This window comes from Meleagris gallopavo, chromosome 14 (assembly GCF_000146605.3).
Source record: "Meleagris gallopavo isolate NT-WF06-2002-E0010 breed Aviagen turkey brand Nicholas breeding stock chromosome 14, Turkey_5.1, whole genome shotgun sequence".
Lineage (NCBI taxonomy): Eukaryota > Metazoa > Chordata > Aves > Galliformes > Phasianidae > Meleagris > Meleagris gallopavo.
Genome location: NC_015024.2, coordinates 13,618,916 through 13,638,479, shown reverse-complemented (window position 1 = coordinate 13,638,479; position 19,564 = coordinate 13,618,916). Strand labels below are relative to the sequence as shown.

Genomic DNA, 19,564 nt, shown 5'->3' with positions numbered 1-19,564 from the left:
TCAGTGTCTTTTAGATGGGTGAAGCAACAAGGAGATGTGACTTCATGGATTGGGTTGGCTCAAAGCCTTGCTTTATTATCATAGCATCTATACTCTGCAGAAATGCTTTCATGCCCATCCACAAGTGCGGATCTTGAGAATGTATTCCCACTCAACACAGAAAGGAAATAAAACCCATAGTGCCAGACATGCTATTGCTCATGATTACTGTGCTGGTTACAGTTATTTCTAGGTAAAACATCAATTGTGATGGACTGTTTTATTTTTTTCTGCTTGGTATATGCGACTCTAAAGAACTAAATTTTAACAGAGCATTAATTAAATGCTGATTCCTGCATTACCTGGTGCTTTCAAATGGTTTAGCACAGACTGTGCAAGTTAAGTGTTTTCATAATGGTGCTATTTTCTATTTGCTGTTTGCCGTTGTTCCTTTACCTCAAGAAGTGATTTCATTGTTATTTTCCTTTGGATTTTATTATTATTTCCCCTTTGATTTTATTATCTTCACCTGTTTTTTTTAATTTCCCCACCCTGAGTGGATGGGTATCTGGACTATGCTGGCTACTCATGACAAGAAACAGAAACTGTTTGAGTTCTTGGGGCATAACACCGTGGTCATCACTTTATGAACAACTGGCTTTGTAAATTGCCCCTCCGTCCAATTAAAAATTAATAAAAAGTCATCTAGCTGCAAAGGCCCCTCTTGTGATGAAGCACAAGAGGGCAGTGTTACGTTGAATTGAGTCACGCAAGGGTGCTATTAGCATGGGAACACTTCAAGGCTGATTAATTTCTCTTGTTTGCAAAGAGGCACCTTCATCTCCAGGTCTGGTGTTCCTGCTGCCTCGGGCACAGCCGTGGGGCACTGTAGGGCATGGATATTGCACCGGGGCACCAGAAACCACCCTCACCCCGTGGCAGTCTGCTGTAAACGATAGCTGCTGTTCATCTCTCTTTACCCATCAAGATTTTCCTTCCTACCTTGGGTGCTGGAGTGCATGTGTGACACCTGCCTGAGGGCTCAGCATCTGCATGTGGGATTACTGGGCAGGAGCCTGTACTGAAGACGTCCCAGCTCTGGGGGAGCTTTTGTGCCACCCAACAGCTGCCATAAAGGACAAGGTTGTTTCAACACAGACACTTGTCAATCTCAAGCTGTGCCAGTAAAGGACAGCTTTGTTTTTGTTCAGTGCCTCTTATGGGGCAATAAAAGAGAAGAAGTTAAAATGTATACATGGAAACTACTGTGAGTGCCTAAATGGGAGCAGAGATAAAGTATCTATCCCAGGAAGGAGGGATGGGAAGAGCAACCATTCCACAAAGTCAACGCTGCATCCCACAGGGTACCAGCAACCTCATCTTTAACAGCATGGTCCTCTTTTACTCAAAGCCCTCAGGCATTTGAGGCTCCTTTGTCAGCCTTTGATTTTTCCACAGATGATCTGAGGGTGTGGGCTCTCTCCAACTTTTTCCCTGTTTTCAGGGAAGAAAGACCCTAAAATGTTTGTACGTGTAACTGCGGCGGTGAATCTTGAAATATGTATACTGCACACACAAAGTAAGAGCTGAGCATAGACATGCATAATTTATTTGTGCCTGGAGGCTGCTTGCTTTTGTGCTGTCTCATTTTCTGGTGGCTGGATGATGCCTGAGAATGAACTTAAGCTGTGGATGTGAGCTCGAAGCTCCAATCTGCCAATGAAGGCCACTGATGGACTCCTCAGTGCATCACGCTGTGTCAACCAAGCTCGCAGCCTCAGCTGATGTGAAGCCCTAAGATATCCCACTGCAGGCACAAAGCCTCAGGCACCACTTCTTGATGTACACAAAAGACCTTGTTTTAATAGGAATTAATTAGCAGTTTAAATACTTGCAGGGTAGGAAATCCCCTATGGGGTGTCCTCGTGAAGGTTTCTTCGCACATTACCTCCCAGAAGGATGCAGACTTTCCCTTACTTTCCAGCATCCCTCACTGCTTCAGCAATAGCTGCAGTAATTGCATTGCAGCCGCAAAGAACTGTGGCTATAACCATAATATCCTTCCAGTGCTCATCCATTTCCTGGTGTTAGATAGGATTGTGATGGGCAATAATTTATCACAGAGGCCGAGGTTATAGTGGCACATATTCATGCCCGGAGTGCCTTTAAGCGATGACGAGGTGATAATGTCAGTATAACCACACATTCCGTTTGCATTATTTATTGCCCTCATGAATGACAAATTCATTTTTCAAAATGGCTGAGAGGTTTATCTGCTACCTCAAAAAGTCAAATTACGAATGTGGCATAATCTTATCTGTGGGGCAGACACTGCCTTTCATTATTGCCATTTAATAAGAGATTGTGTAATTAAAAAAAAAAAAAGGTAATTAACCCATTTCTAGGAACTTTGTGCTGTGAATAAACAGGCAGGATTTTGGTGTGCTTGCAGAAGTCCAGCTGTTGGAGCTGCCTTTGGAGACAGATGGGTTGCATTGCATTGCGTGTGAGCGGCTATGAAATGCTGCAGAAGAATTCCGCTCTCTTCAGGAGTTTTAGGTTCTGTGGCATTTTGCTAAGGGGTCACCTCTCTCCTTAGTGAGTGACAACACAGCTGGGGCAGTGGGTGAGCATGAGGAATCCCAACTGAACCCCAGTTTGATTTTGCTGCAGCCTGGGCAGCCCTGGAAAACTGAGAAGCTCCCATAACTGAGCTGACTGAATGAAACAAGAATTTCATTTGGCTTTCCTTGGCTAATGGTGGTCATCATAGACCAGCAGTGGCTATGGCCAACAAGTAGAAGCAGTTAGAGATAAATAATGCCAAGTTATCCCACCAGCAGTAAGCAGCACCTGCAGTGTGAGCTGGTTGTCCTCTGACATAGGCACTCTGCATGGTGTATGGTTTACAGTGCTGGGCTTGCTGCAGTGTGGATGCTTTGCTGGAAGAAAAATCCATGAGTCCTCTACCACTATTCCACATTCCCTCAATTTTGCATAAATATGACTCGTTCCTATCTTTTAAAAAGAAAATCCCAGCAGAGCATTTACTCTTTCAATAGGAGAACACATTAAGTAGGCCACGAATGTATCCAGAAAGAGGCATAAGTAGCAGCAAGGGAGTCTGCAAGTGGATATATGTAAAAACTTATTCAAATGTTAGAACAGAGACGGAATCCCAGTGATATTCAGGTATTCAGCACGGGGCCCTGAGCAACATGAGCTCTGCTGAGAGCAGACAGATAGGGAAGAAGTTAGAGATAACCCAAAGACCTCCAGTGATCACTTCTGTCTGAAATTACTCTCTGAATCTGGGCTCGCCAACATTTGGAACTGCTGAGAGCACTTGTCTGGCTGTTGGGGCACTGGAATGGGGGAAGCTAAGGATGAGGAGTGTTGGATGGAGAGTATTTAGCAGCTGGACCTGTGAGGTGCAATGTGGGGAGTGCTTCCTGTCCCCAAGGGACATCACTGCATGGTGACCGCTGTCACCTGGCCCCTCCACTAGGTATCCCGGTGGAGAAGCAAGGCTCTGCTCATCATTTAAGTGTGATGTTGGCTCATCTGAGATTTGCATTCCTACCATGAGTTTAATTAAGTTTCTTTAAATAAATATGACAGTGAAATTTTCCATTCTTTTCTGTAGTGTACTGACAGAAGAGTCAAGCAAAGGAAGGCTGATGCGAATTTACGCTTCAAAATTGCTGTGTACTGTGTCTGGAAAATACTGGCACTACAATACCGCCAGTGCAGATACAGACCAACTGGAGTCACTGATGAAGTGGTTGGATGGTCAGCAGAAGGCTTATCTGCATGGTGGAGCAAGCTGTTTCTCACATCACCAAAGCAGAATTGGCAAAATGCAGAGGCAGCTATGGCAAGATAAAGGTGTTGGATATTTCCAACAAGTGGCACCTGATCAATCTGCTTTCAAAATGCCTGACTTGACCCAGGGGCTGTGCAGGTGATGCTACATGCCAGATGTGTGCAGGACAGCAGCCATGCAGTTCAACGCAAGGCAGCCTGTGCTCTTCCTTATTTAGTTTGCATTTCCCTAAGCAAAGGAATCACTGCAACTTTAACATTGAATAATGGCTTCTTCAGTCCTCAGCATCTCCCTGTCGCTCCGTGTGCAGGTCCCTGAGCAGAAAACCAGCCCTGAGGCAGCAGCAGGCATTGTCCCAGCTGCAGGAGCGGCTTGCAGCCCCGCCAAGGGATAAAAAAGGGAGGGAGGTCCATTTTGTGCAGTGAGCTCATGCACTGAGAATGGACTGCCAGGCTCATTGCTAACATATGCGGAGCCAGACCATGCACAGGCAGTGCTGGGGGGGCTGTGAGGCCCATTTGCCTGCAATTGCAAGCAGAGCAGGAGAGGATTACACTGAGGTGACAATGGCAATTGCACCTACTTGGCCATGGGAGATTGGGCACCGACAGCCAGATGTTAACACAGGGGTGTTTCAACCAGGCACGGTGCTTTGATGTGTGCTTTTTTCTTTTTTCTTTTTTTTTTTTTTTGTAGCTCTGAGTCTATTTTGCTAAAGACTAAAATACACTTGGAGTGCTGCAATGTCACCACGGCTTCCGGCCCTGCCCTGGGATCTGCCAGCAACACAGAAGAGAAGAAGCATTTTTTTGGTAGAGGTTTAGTTTCCGAAACATCAAGCAATTGCCACAAAGCTTTTCTCTGAGTAATGGTCTTGTCCTTTTAGATTTGGGAGACTATCTGACACTGTCTGCATTGGCTGAAGATTAAAGGGTAAAGGGAGACTGTGGGTCTGGATGGAGTTTCCTTCCACTCTGTCCTGGCAAAATGAAGCAAGACAGACGTGTGTCCTGCCCTGAGCAGTTCGTGGCTGAGCCCATGCTCACTGCCTGCAGTGTGAGGAAGCAGCCCAGTGGGAGCACTGGGAGAATGCTGATGGAAAGGCTGCGGAGCACCGTGGGATTGATTCCCTGGAGAGGACTGCCATCTTCTGCGGGGCTTAAAAGATGGGTCAGTTTAGAATAGTGTGGGTGTAGCTGGCCCTAGGGACAAAGGTGTGCTAGACTCCAGAAACGGCCGTCTGAGGTCCTTCCCAAGCTTTTGGCCCTCATGAATCCCAACCAACCTCCCTCTTGCATGGTGTCCCATGAAGAAATCATATTCTCCATGTCCTCAGACTCTGGTTCTACTGGGAGCTGTGTATTAATCCCAGCAGTCACATCCTCTCTTCTATTTATTTGGACAACAGGCAGCAGTGAAGCTCAAAAAGTTGGGGAGATGGGCATGTAAAAAGCCAGACATGCTTTATACCCAAAGGTCAGACAGAATCAATATGTTCCCACAGAGCATATTGCATCTAATCAGTGTTTTCTGGTGGAAAATTTCTGACAAGCCTGAAACCTAAGGCTGGATTTATTTGCAAATGCCTGGTGAGTGATAAGCAGGTGATTTAGTACAACATTTATTTTGCACTGGAAAAAGAAATATATTAAGGTCAGTGTGATTTTTTCTCTTTTTTTTTCTTTTCTGTGCAATGGGGGGAACAGTGACTGCCCAGCGGGTCGTGGCAGAAGCTGTGTCTGCTCTACTTCTGGGCCAATTGTTGTGTTTTTGCTGCTGGAGATGGCAAAAAATAGCTTCTGTTAATTAGAGTTGGGGAGAAGCCAGTTCTTGATTTGGAATAAAACCGAAAGTGCTGGCAACTTTTAGGTGAAGTTTTTTTCTTGCAAAACAAGTGAGATTCAGAAGTCCCTACATCACAAATCCAATGGTGACTGCAAGGAGCAGCTAAAAGCCCCCTCAGCCAGCTGTGAAAATGATTCTTCTTTTTTGTATGCTGCATTCAGCTCTTTCCGGATGAAGAAGCTGAACAAATTTACCAGTGAAACAGAAAGCCTTTCCTTGCTTATGTGCTGGACTGAGCATCCTATTGCAAACCACAGCAACCCGTGGCTTGAGAGAGTCCAGGCTGTCACAGTGTCCTGAAAAAGTCTGCTCAAAATATCCTACCTAAAATATATATATATATTACTGTTTTGCATAATAAAACCACTGTAGAAATTGTTATTTGTACATACATATGTAGAAGTCAAACCAGAGACAAGAGGATGCGTTTCAGATCTATGAAAACGAGCTGATTTGCTAGCTCCGTCTTGAAGGCAGCAAGTTGAAAATGAAATGCTTGTATAGAATGTGCCAGTACGGTCTAACTGTCTCTTCCTTCTAGCAGTGGCCAAGCAGCAAGACAGTGTGGTGTGCAGAATTGCCAATAATCTGTATTAAATCATTGCTGCTCTTTCGACTGACGTTCAGAATGGAAATTATTACTGGGCTGTCTCTCTGCAGAGGTCTATTGCATTTAGGCATGTCTAATTGAGAACATCTCATCTGCAGGCAGGGAGTGCTTGTCCTATCACCTGTCTGATAGCCTGCTGTTGTATTACAGTGCCTCTTTGTGCTCAGAACATGTGCCCTTTTAGACCCACGTCTACATACCTGTTGCAGCAAGCATTTTAGTGATCTTTCTGTTTAGTCTTTCTCTGGCTGTGCTTACAGAAAAGCAACAAGTATAACCAAAATAGAACAAAAAATAGCTCCTCCTGTTTGATCTGAGCTCCCAGTTTTGTTGTGTGCCTCAGAAAACTCAGCTCCACAGCTCTGACTTCAGCCAGGCACTCATCAGCCCATTGATTTCTGTATAGATCATGGTCTCTTTTCCCAATTACCGTGACTGCAGGAGACTTAGAATTGGTGATTTTATGTTGTTTGAATACAAACTGATCATTAGAAATATTAATAATGACTACTTGACTTTATAATTAGCTATGTATTTATATTGTGTGCAGGAGCCGTTAATCTTCAATGATCACATTCCAAATAATCCATTTGTATTTAAATGAATTGATGTGTAATAGCTATCTTAATCAATCTAAATTAAATTCTTATTTAGGAGCCTTTGCTTTGTCACTTATAACTTTCCTTTGGCTGGCAGCATTTTGGTTTGGAGGACAACAGGCTTTGCTTGGCATGCAGAGCCCCAAAAGAACTGAACTGGAGAAGAGCCATGGGTCTGCTCCCTTTGCAACATCCCCATCCATCATCTGTTAGGAATATGGATCATGATCATGGGACTGGACTGTTGGAGGCAGAGGTTGTGCCTTCTGTCTCTAAGCCATTGGATGTCTCTCCAGAAGTGGATTCCTTGGATCTGAGATCATTAAAAATTAACTTCCCTTTTACTCATCCATAAAAATTCTCAGTGATCTGCTAATATTTATAATGGCTTGTTTGAAGTTTGTCACTTTATTGATTTAGCAAGATAACGGCTCTGCTGGCTGATTGTCACACCTGGCCAAACCCCAGGTGAAGGACGGGAGCTTCAGAGCAGCCCATGACAACATACAGCAGTGATGAATGCAGGGGGCTGGGAACTGTGCATGGAGTTTGTAACACCTGTGGCTCTCAGTCCCACGCAGGTGAACTGAGTTTTGTGGTTCAGTTCACCATCCACACAGTACGGATTCAATTTTTGAAGACCCTGCAACTTTTCTCATCTTAGGGGGACAAATTATTGGATGTCTGCTGAAGCTGGAAGGCTTTATTTAGAGAAGGAATTGCATTTGGGTGCTTGTCTAGGTAGTTGTCCTTGACCATTTTTCGGTTGGTGAAGCAAAGTTAACCATATTGTTTCCACAGATGAGAAGAATGCTCCTTGGTGATGGATAAGCTATGTGACATTGCTTAGAGCCACATCAGCATTCAGTAGGTGAGGATCACAGCAATTCTCTTCTGGGGAAATTGCAATAGTATTTTTTTCCACTAACAAAAAAGATGTACTCTTTTTATTGTGCACAATCAAAACCTGAGGAAACGATTCTTCTCTGGAGGAGTGGAGTGGGTGTAAATATCTCTGTAGTGAGCAAAGACTTTGAAATCCCACTAGGGAGTTTCTGGAGGTGCTGAAAATAATGTTTTAAAGAGTTTTGCAATATGTTTCTCATCCTAGTGAAACTACTGTCAAAGCAATCAGAAGTGAAGACATATCATGCTTCAGACTGATCTTATTTTTCTGTCTTCTTAATGAAAATAAAAAAAATAATAACAAAATAATAAAAGTTAAGATGCCAATGCAGGTTGCCAAACACTGCTGTGCTTGGGGCAAGTAGGGGTGGCTGGGTGCACTGCATGTGGTGTTGGTTGTTTTGCACAAGGATGTTGACCAAGAGACAAATTAGAAGAAGTAAAATAAAAAGAAACTAATGTACAAAAATGAGCATGGGTGGGGCGCGTGGTAGGACAGCCTCACATGAGGTCTGGTGTTTTTTTAATTTTGTTAGCTGTTCTCAGCTAAATTCTTTATTCTGTGGGGGTTTGTTCACCAAAGCTGTTTGCTGTCACCTTTCATTTTCCCTATTCACTCTCCCTTCCCAGTGGCCAATTGTTGCCAGCCTTTATTGCCTGGAATCATCTGAGCGACATTTATTTTTACTTCTTTTTAAAAAATTCCACTACTTTTGCTACAGGATGGATTACACCTTATTTAAAGTCAACAGAAAGACCTCAATGAGCCTCAAACTGGACCTGAAATTGTTGCTTCCTTTCAGGTTTCTAAACATGATATTTACCTCCTAGCAACGATCATTTGCAGGCGGTGTTCCAGTAACATTAAGCTCCTGCTTGTGTGCAGCCACTGGCATCCTTGGGCATCCCACAGAGCTTTACAAAGCACCTAGGGGTAGCAACTCACTCTGCTCACTACAAGTGCCATGTAGAGAGCAGTGTTGCACAACAGCCTGAAATGCAAGAGAAAGTACTGATGAGCAGAGGCTGTAACAGGAGGAGAGGGAGCACAGTGGAGTAGATTGATGTCCCAGGTGTGACAGAAGTGCCCAAAGGATGTTTGAGGATCAGCTGTGGGTTTACTGCCTGGAGCACCCAAGTGGGTGGTAAAGCTCAGCCTGGGGGCTGCATTTTGTGCACAGGCTTGTCCCGGCTACAGTCTTCCAGTCCTGCTCTTTGACAGCCAGTTTAGTGCCTTTTTCTTCCTTTAGCTATGGCAGTCCATCACACACTGCCAGTTCACTCTTGCTGATACACTGGGATGTGAATGTCATTTGTTTGGGTAAGGAAAAGGTGAAGCTTGCCTGCTGGGAGCAGTGATTTTTCCTTCAGGACCTGGCAGATGCTCTAAGTTGACTTTGAGCTATTTGGTGCCCTTCTGCTCTTTTTCTTCTGTTCCTGGCTGCCCACTCTTTAGCTTCGGTTCCTGCAGAGTATAACGATTTCTATCTGGTAAGCAGCAAGCTTTCAAAGGCAGATCCTCAAAGCAGTCCCTGAAATGACGCTGCAGTTTTCCTTTCTCCCAAGTAATTTATAGGTACAGTTTTCTCTGTAGAAATTATTAGCCCTTCTTTAGGGACCTCATCATAATAGACGTCATACAGGATTTGCATGAATAACTCCCAGTCTACTATGTCCTATGTGAAAGCTGCTGGTGATCTTCCTTGTTCATTTCATCTGAAGGACTTGTTGCTGGTGATACTGGTGGGGTGATTCAAGGTTAACTTGTTATCTTTCATGAGAATCTCCATTCTTATTAAAGGGGACGAAAGAAGTAAATATTTAGTGCTCTAAAACATTCCCAGAATGCAAGCAGAGCTGCAAGGCTAGAATTCGGAAGGCAAGTTAAGACTCTGCAGCCTTTAAAATGTTCAAGTTTTTATTTTTAGATGGCGTGATGTTTTTAATGAATTCTTGAATTTTTAGGGCCTGCAGCTGTTTACTTTGGGAGAATTATAGTTTTAAGCTGCAGTGCACCTTTTGGAATCTTCCCTGGTTTTGCTGAGTGGAAAAGGGTTGCACAAGACAATTACATATGTATGTACATATATTTTGTATGTTGCATATAGATGCATACATTTGCTGTATCTGTTTTGCTAACTGGAGAGTTCGTGCAGGGTGACTCTGTACTGCAAGAGGAAAAGAAGTCTAAGAGGAATGATACAAATATACTGTGGATTTTATTGGTGCAACAGTCGTGATATTTGGATCATATAGTAATTGCTACTTAAAAATTTCCACAGTTATTAAGAACCTATGAAAGTTGAAAGATGATGAGCCTGAGATAATTGGTTTGTGCAGTGTCTAATGAGACTATTTTCTCAATAAATAGGCTATTTCTTGAGAATAGGAAGACTAATTGATGAATGTTTATAAATTAACCTTGTATTATTTCTGTTATAGAATCTTCATCAAAAACTATGCTTCAAAACACACTGTGCTCACAATAGAAAAGGGGTTTATTTACTCCTGCTTAGTATTTGTACTGCAGTGATGCTGAGAAGACCCAGTTCAAGATTTTGTGTGTCCCATGGCCAATTGCTGGGCATTTGGATCATGCTACAATGAAAGCCCAGGCAACTCCAAAGCAGTGCTGGTGTCCGTCCTCTCTCACAGAAGGGTGCCTGATGTCTCCACGTGCAATGTTCAGATGGCAGTGGGGGCTGCGTGAAGGGTGCTCAGTCACTCACTGGGGTTGTTTCATCTGAGGATGATGGCTGACCAAAGCACAAACTGGATTCAGCAAATCCTGGAGCTGCCCCTTGGAGCAGCAAAAGCAACATCAAGATTACTAATCGTGTCTTATTCTGTTTCTCCAGCTTTACCTGAGGTTCCTATGTGTGTTTTGGTGGATCCGTTTTCAGTAGTAATTTCAGTCACCATTGATGTGGCCACTTCAGAGCCATTCTGGCCATAGTGGGAGCAGTACGCATGCAGCCTGAACCCACTTTATCAATGTGGATTATGGAATGCTGTCACGTTAGATCTCTTGGCCAGCTCAGATGACATATGCTGTAATAATGATTTGACTGCAAGTAAAATAATACAGATATATATATTGATGTTTCAATTACCTCTTAAATTGCATTTGCTGAGATCCCTGGGCCTGTCTTGGGCATTAAAGTATGGATTGCATCAGATTCTGAGAACACATAGTTGTTTTTTTTTGCTTAACCCATATGAGAGCTTGTGTAACGGTCTCTGCTTTAAAGAATGACCCTAAATTATATTTACATAGTAAATTAATGCTCATTTCTTGTAGAGAAAGGATTGCTCCAAGGAACCTGCATAAGGGCATTTTTCTCTGCTCCTCTTCTGCGGTCTCAATCATAAATAAGTAGCTGAGTACTCATGGGACAGCACGAGGGCTTCTCACAAGCAATTGTTTTTACAGCTCTTTTATGGCCGCAGTGTTGAGGAACTAACGGTTTGAAACGGAATCACTGGGAGTTGTAAATTTGTCTCTTAATGTGGGTTTTTTTCCCTCCCAGGGAATCAGGTGATGGTAGAATGGAAATTCCTGAAAAAGCTTTTTCTGAAGGCAAAGGTGACCTCTTTTCAGCAGCGTGGTGTGGCGTGGGCAGCTGCTGTGACTGCAAGGCAAGTTTCTTTATTGAAGGAGGAAGAATCCATACGTATCACCAGGGATAATTTTAAATGCACAGGAATTCTCATGTAGTATGAGATACTACTTTGCTGTTTCCTGAGACATATGCCCAGATAGCATTTTCTCTAGAGAAAACAAGGGAGAACGTTACATGCTAGATGTTTTCTTAAACAGACTTGCTAAATAAGATCATTGTAATCGGTCTGGATTCAAAACAGCTTCACTTGTTGTGTCAGGGATTACTACTCTCCCGACACTCAATAAAAGGTGCAGGTCTTAAAAGCATCTGATGATTTTTATTTATTTGTTTTATTGATATTCTGAATGGAAACAGTCTCCTCTCTTGAAAGGAAACCAAATGAAACCAGGAGTTGGGTGCTGCAATGCTCTGCTGAGAGCAGGGATGCAAGAGAACAGAGTGGTGTCACCTCTACAGCAAGGCTGGAGGAGTGAACACAGTTCTGCTTTCCACGTCTTGGAGAGGAAGCTGTAAAACTGGAAAGGATGCCAGAAAGAGCCATAGTAATGACATGAGCACAGGAAAATGTACCTTATGGTTTGAGATTCATGAAGTTCCATCTGTTTAACTTATCAGAAAGAGATTGCAGCTTAAAATGGATCACAGGGTTTACATACTTCTGTGTAGAATAAATACTAGGTAAAAGGGTACTGTGTGATTCCCACAGAGGTGGTTGTGTAAATATTGCACTGGTGATGGTTAACCAACCCATGGAATTAACCCTGTGAGGCTGAGGCTGGAGGCACAGGTGTTATTCCTGTGGTTTGTCTTCCACACTCCTCTGTCCACCACACCATTGGTAAAAGGACATCCTTTATCTGAAGCTCCAACAGGACTTTTAATCGGAATAATGCGCTCCAGAATAGCTTCTCATTTATGCTTCCTGCTTTCCTTTATTTTTTAAAAAACTTTTCATTCTAAAAGAGAAGGCAAAAAGGGCAGAGAAGAACATGGAAATGAGTTGTACTACTCATTTCCTGGTTTTGTTTAAAAAAAAAAAATTAAAAAAAATTTGGAAAGCTTTCAAAGTTCTTGGAGTCCTACTGGTGAAAATACCGACTTTTACAATCAGACCAGTAGTTGGGCTTGGGGGAGAAGTCCTGCACTCCCTCCAGCCAGTTCTCATAGCCATGTGAAAGGATTCTGTTATCTTTCTTAAGCTAATGTTAATCTATTGTATTAGCCGATAATATGCTAATAAAATAAGGATGGAATATTACCTCCTTCCTAGAGGAGGAAGTGGAGCAAGCTTGAGTGACATGGCAAAGGAGCTTGTGGGTAGCAAATCCATTGCTTGTTTCCTCTTCCAGAGCACCCATCCTACAACAAAGAGTTGGGGATGGAGGGGAGAGAAGGGATCCTTGGAACAGCCCCACATTCTGCAGGGAAAGGAATGGATGGGGCAGGGAGAGCAGTCAGACCCACAGCTGGGCTTTGGGGTTCCCCTTCAGCCACATGGGAGCAGTGCTGTGTGTGCACATCGTGGCATCAGGAGGCACACTGTCAGCTGCAGTTTGGTGATTGTTCTGGGTCCCTTGTCCCTCCAGATCTTCAGGGAAAGACCTTATTTACACTTTGACATTTTCTTTGCTAGAGGATTGTTCTTAAAATGCTGTGGTTTGTGGATAAAATATTGTTTATGTATAAAATACCACTGAAGTTCAGTTGGGTCCTGAGCTGACCTTGCCTAGCACTCCAATCTTTCAGCTTTCATTTGATCTGCCTCCGAGTGTAAAACATGCTGCTCCTCCTCCATGCATTACGGAGAGCTTGCTCCCCAGTACATACCTAATTTGTAGCTAATATTCTCATTGCGGCTACTTTAATAAGAGTACAGATTTTTTTCTAAATGAGATGCATATGTGGCTCCTAAACTGGCATTTTTTGTCTCGGCTTAAACTTTTTCATTCAAGATGCCACATCATACTTAATTTTCTATACTCTTTCTATTGATTTCATTCCTAGCCTACATCAAAATAATGCCAAAAAGGCAACTGGTACCTACCCTGAAGAGAAGGAGCAGAAGCCATCTACCTACACTGCTCTATTGACCTTTTGCTTTTTGGGTAACACTTTTGGGTTGGGGAATAATACTATCTAAATGATGCTTTTTCTAAGGATGGGAGTCCTGGCAATTCTTCTCCCTTGCTTTTCTCCTAGAAAGCATCTCTTGCATGGGACACAGAGCTATGAGGTGGAATCAGCTCCTTCCAGAACAGGCCTGAAGCTCAGAAGATGACTGTTGCATTCTTGCAAAGCCGCAGACACTGAGTACAATAAGGTTGAGCCCAAATCCTAATGGGGAACAAAGTTATAACTCAACCAGCTGGAGCTGAGAAAGGCCACTGGCTCTGCTCCAGAAAGCCTGGCACATTCTGATGTTTGTGGAATATCCTCTTGTTTCTTACCAGGACACACTGCTGGGATGAGAGCAAGCTTACGATGCTGAGGGATCTCCTGGGTTCGGCTGGAGCAGAAATACCTCGTGGTTTCTCTACATCTGGGGGGAATTAGTAAGTCCTGGAACACATGAAGATTAATAATAAGAATAAAAAGCTTTCCTTCCACCCCCCATCACCTCCTCCCACTGACACGATTTAAAGATTTAAAATCAGTCTGTACCGCAGCCAGAGATTGGAGTTATGATTGTAATGTTTCCATTTAGAACAAGGAAATTGAAGTAGGGCAATTAATCAATAACAATATGGGAAAATACAGACTGAGACAGTCACTTGAAGCTCGCATGCTTTGCTGGCTGAGGGGAATTTTAGGAACTTCTGTCTCTTGCTGCCCTATACGTTTTATATTACCAACTTCCAAGTGCAGAGAGAAGCAGTGCTTTGTGTTTGTGCTGCTTCACCCAAACCCATTCATTTGCAGGGAGCGGATACTTAATTATGAATAATCCCAAAGTGCTTCCCTGTCTGTTGTACAAACTGTGCACTCGGGCCTGTTTCATGCAGCCATGAAATGCCATCATCCCTCAGGTGAAACAAAGCAACTCTTCAGCGGCACAAAGCAAGGCTGCACAGCAATTTAGGAAAGGAAGTGAAGAATAATGGATTCATTTGAAACTGCAGGGGGATTTTAACTATGCAGAATGCAATTACCAGAACTGGAGTTTATCCAGGACACTGGGGTTAAGACCCCATCTATTATAAAAGATGCCATGGAATTGCCAGCATCCTTCCCCTCATTTCCTATGTGCTGCTCGTTGGGATCCTGAGTGCACTCTGGAAGAGGCTAGTCCTGTTTAGATTGTGAAAAATGATGGGACCTCAGAGTAAGGTGCAGAGGAAAAGACAGTCTTTATCTCAGACCTGAGCTTTCCTGCAACATGGGATACAAAAGCCTTTGTATTAGGGAGGGAAATTAATGGCTCGAGTATGTGACTGTCCAGAGCCACGGAACCAGAGCAGTTGCTGTTCTGTGGTGTAAGTGATGGGCTGCTGAACAAAGAGCATGGATTTATAGCTTATGTTTTGTCATCAAAACCTTAACCTGGGAATGGACCATATCCGGATCAAGTTGATGAAAGTTAGTCTGTGAATGCATTTAAACAACCAAATCCTTCCGAATCCAGAAATTCCGCATTTTGGTGGAGGCAGTAAATGAAGGACAGTGTCTCCAGCTTGATGGTTAGCAGAGAAGAGTGGTGTCACAGCCCAGAAGATGTAAATCTTGTCTGCATAACATCTGTTTGGAGCTGTCTGAGCTCTGGAGAGTTTCTTGACCCCTCAAACCAACCAGGTCCTCTGCTGCCTCTCCCTTGTGCACATGGGCCTTTCCCTCTTTATAACTCCAATTGACAAATAATTAATAAGCCGTTTCTCCTGCAGCATTTACGCCCTGGTGGAAGCAGAGAGAAAAAGCAGATATGCCACAGGTTGGATTTTAAAGGAGACAAGAGGGAAGTGAAGCACACATCTGAGCATGGTGCCCATGCATGGGAACCACGAGTGGGGCAGGTAAGCAGTAGTGTATGGTGCATGAGAGGCAATCTGTGTTCAGATATGTGTATATTCTTAGGACCCATAAAAATAAATGTATGTTAGTGCTCAATATATCTATTTCTGGGCATTTGGCTGATTAAATTGAGAGCTGGTAAGTCCTGTATCCTTTTTGTCTAGAGATTCAGGTGTTAGATATGCTCAGTGCTAGAAGTGCTTGCCCCTCTTGTCTTCTTTCCACTTACAGTTGAGAATGTTCAAGTCTTCTTTAAATTTATATCATTAGCTACCTGTAATTATTGCATATTTAAATCTGATGAGAACAGACATATAAATAAAAGAAGGAAACATCGCAGTGAATATGGATAATATGGAATGCTTGCTCACTCCCAGGTGCTGGATGAAAAGTTGCCCTTTACTACTGAAACCCCAATAAATAATGCGTCAGTCTCGTAACTGCAAATCTTCTTAATAGAATCTGGCTATTTCATGCCCTGTGCTATAAATCAATGGCCCTGACAAGTGAGCTTTGAATTCCTGGACAAAAACAATTATCAAGATTAAATCAAAAGCATCATGCTGCATGCGAACGTGGTGTTAGCCAGGATGCTTTTCTATGAACAAAGCTGCTCAACAGTGGCTTATAAATCTAGGAGATGGCTAAGGCTGAACTGAAGAAATGTGTTGGATGTGTAGGATGGATTTTCAGGTTTTATTGTGCACAGGTATTGTATATAGTTGAGTCCTCCAGCTCCTGCAAGATAGCATTCATGGCTTCTCCCATGAAAACCAAGAGGTGATGATGCTGGATACAGTGACCATGCCCATACCCCTTCTGCAGTGGCATTCAGTAGCACAGCGTGATTTATACCAGCAGAAATACAGAGAAGACCACAGATAGCAAAAGCGTACCCAGGGGGATCAGACACCATTTGTAGTTTTATTAAGAGGAAGGACAAGCAAAACCTGCAGAAATAAACACTGCTGGAATAGAGATTTACTCCATTTTGAGAATGTATTTCCAAGCAGATTGGAAGTGACAGTGTCTGTGGTAGTTACTGTGTTGAGTATCAGCCCAGTCATTGAGCCTTTACCCAGTTTTTCTCCTGTACTCAGTGACCATTCATGGTATATTCCTCACAGACACTGATTGAGCCAAAAATTGTATGCTACGCAGCAAAGAGCAATGCTAAGAAATACAAGAATATACGCTTTCCAGCTTCAACAGGTAAATTAAGCATGCACCAGAGATGGTCTATTTACTTAATGCGAAATAATGCTGTGTTTCAGATTCATCCTTAATATCCTCACTTAAACTACTCTAATGTATTTTTCACACGTAACATTCCTGTCTGGAATAGTTCTCAGCTTATTTTCTTCAATTCTTCTCTAGGGGAGCAAAGATTTGCATAACATTATGTCAAAAGCCCATTGAGGATATATTACACGGAAATTTTGTAAAAACGGGTTCATTCTCAGGCTGTGAAGAGGAGCTGGGCTCAGAGCAAGGCTTTACAAAGCTGCCAAAGGCCAGACAACACCCAGAGGTTCTGCTTGCTCCCAGAAGACAATGGGAAGGCACTGAAGATTTAATAGATCTATCACTACAGGACATAGAGCAGATGCAAGATAGGTTCTTCAGTGCAAGAAGAGTGGTTGAAGAAAAGCAACTGTGATTCATAAGCTCATGGAAGGGGCAGGGCTGGTGCTAAGTGCCCAGCATGGCAAGGCCATACATGATACAACAGCTGTAAACACAAACGTCATGGAGCATGCCTTGTTATCCTCAACTCCCACCTCTCAACATGGATAGAAATTTATATTTGGGAAAGTTTTTCACTTTTGAATAGTGACCAATAAACATTTTCTTGGAATTCTGCCTTTCAGCAGATGAACAATAACTTTAACTTTTTTAACAGCCTTCATCACGCTGAGAACATTGATAGTAACAGCTATATATTTTTTTTATAGCAGGTTGTAAGGGAAATGAAAGTTACTTGCTGTGTCAAATGAAGGTCGCCCTGACCACTGCTTCTTCCAGGGAAACTCTAATGGAACTGCTGCTGTAGCTCAACTTTGAGTAGCATTGTTAATGAGCAAGGGGAAAAATAGTCTTAAAAATCCAGTGTACAAAAATATCTGCAAAGTCCAAATAAAAATCAATAGCACAGCATGAAAAATGGCATAGGAAGTAAAATAGCTCGTCTGCTGGCTCATTTAGAAATACTTTGCCCTGACCTGAAACTTCAGCTAAGGGAAATACAGATTTTGTATTCATTGTTCTAATGAGCTCCAGCCTCGCTGAAGAACACCCAGCTCCTCTACTTTTGCCTTTTGTTTTCTCTCCTCCCTGCCTGGTTTAACCTGGGCCAGTGGCATGACACAAGTGAGATATTTGGTCAGAAAGCGTTTTGCTGCTATAAGCATGGTGCAAGCACCTTCTAAAGCAGCTCCAGCAAGTGAAGCTGAGCTGGGGTGGGTGCTCACATTAACACTCATGAAAGATTTTAGGGTAGTTTCCCTTCCCCTTGTACATGCAAACTTACAAGCCAGAACTCTGTGGTTTGTGCCTAAGTTTGTTATGAAAACGTGCATATATGCAGCCTGAGTCAGAGCTGGGTTCCCTAGCTGAAGATAAGCTTTCTGCACTGACTTCTCTTCCAATCCCACCAGCTGGGCACAGTGCTGATAAAACATCCTCGGCTATAGGAGGTTCTCATGAGTGCCCAATGCCCACAGGTGCTCTCCAGCCTGCTAAGAGGGTTTTAAATGGGAGAAACAAATACACCTAAATTATATGCATGCCCCCAGTGGGAGGAAGCTGACCTGTGGAGGAGGAGGAGGAGTGTCCAGTACCGAGAGCACCATCTCAGCACAGTGGTGAGTGAAGCCTGCTGGCTGCGCTAGACCAGGTTGAGTTGTGTGAAGGCTGGGTCAGGATTAAATCAGGGGAGTTTGTGGCTGCTGTTGTGAGTTTGCATTCCAACAACTTTGCCTTCTTTTGTGTTATAGAGTATGACTTTGCCCATTCTGTTGCTATCATTTTTGTTATAGACTGTTGAATCGTAGCTAACGGGGGGATGCGGGGGAAGAAGCAACGCAGCGGGTGTGCAAGGGCAGAAATTATCCTTAAAGTATGTTGGGGTGGAACAGCAATGATTGCAAGAGGATAGCAATTGTCTCTTTATCTACTGGAGGTTTTCCCCACCCAGAACTGGTCTTGAGAATCTTCTTGCTTTTTCCAAAAAACAAAGGACTTCTCATATATAAAGCACTTCAGAGTAATTTCATCTCCTGTTTAACTCATGGCTAATAATTTCATCTTTCATTTCCTCCTATTGTTCCCTCTGGCATGCATCCCATCTATTATAAGCCCCAGATATCATAAAGTAATTTTTTCAGATATAGTGAGAGGGAAATAAGAGTCAGATGGTTTGAAGTAAGATTTTTATAGCAGCACAAGTTCTGGAAGCATTGTACAGAGACTTGTATTAAAGAAATAGCTCCATGGGAGGAAACGGGAGTGAGGAGACAAAGCAGCCCTAGTTTTCTGTAAGAGCTGTGTTACTGCCAAGGCAAGAGTAATTGCTTCTGTTTAGGAATCCAGTGCAAAATGGTGCTTTGCAGACGCTAAGGAGGGAGATGAGATTTTCACAGGCACAAAGTAGCCACTGGATTATTGCTTGTGGCAGCTGGGCATTTCTGAAAATCTCCATCTAACTCCTGTATTGAGAGACTTGGCTGCGAGTCAATGTGTTTGAAACATTAATGTCTGTAAACAGGGCTCTTGCCGCTCTGACTGCATGCACAATGGCAGCAACTGCAGATCCATACTAGCTGGACACGAGTGTGTATTTTTCAAATAGGGCTGGGCTCTGGTGCACCATATCTCAAAGTGTTGTCCTGCTTCCACATCTTCTCCCATTTCTGCAAGAACTGCATCAGAATCCCCAAAACACCAGCTCTGTCTGGAATTAGCAGGCTCCTCTTAGAGAGCTGTGTGTGGAGCTCTGCTAATGAACCCCTCTGGATGTGTTTCTTTTCCCTCCTATCCACATCAGTGTTTGCCTACCAGGATGAATGTGTTGGCCATTTAGACAGGAGGAGATGATGGGACTTCCTGGAGGACACATCAAACTGGTCCCACTGGCATAGCTTCAGAGAAAGTGGGTGGAGGAGCAAAT

General features: G+C 43.3%; 1 long non-coding RNA gene across 3 annotated transcripts in view; it reads left to right on the top strand.

The window, feature by feature from the left end:
* The first annotated feature begins 4,519 nt into the window (after positions 1-4,519).
* The window catches only part of LOC104913192, a 30,533-nt gene continuing 15,488 nt past the window's right edge, over positions 4,520-19,564 (top strand). For 2 of the 3 annotated variants that reach the window (XR_004161331.1, XR_002119655.2), the window contains exons 1-6: positions 4,520-5,458; positions 7,661-7,730; positions 11,296-13,711; positions 13,842-13,943; positions 15,270-15,398; positions 16,774-18,260. This is a non-coding gene — a long non-coding RNA (uncharacterized LOC104913192). The other variant, XR_004161332.1, reaches the window with a different exon arrangement.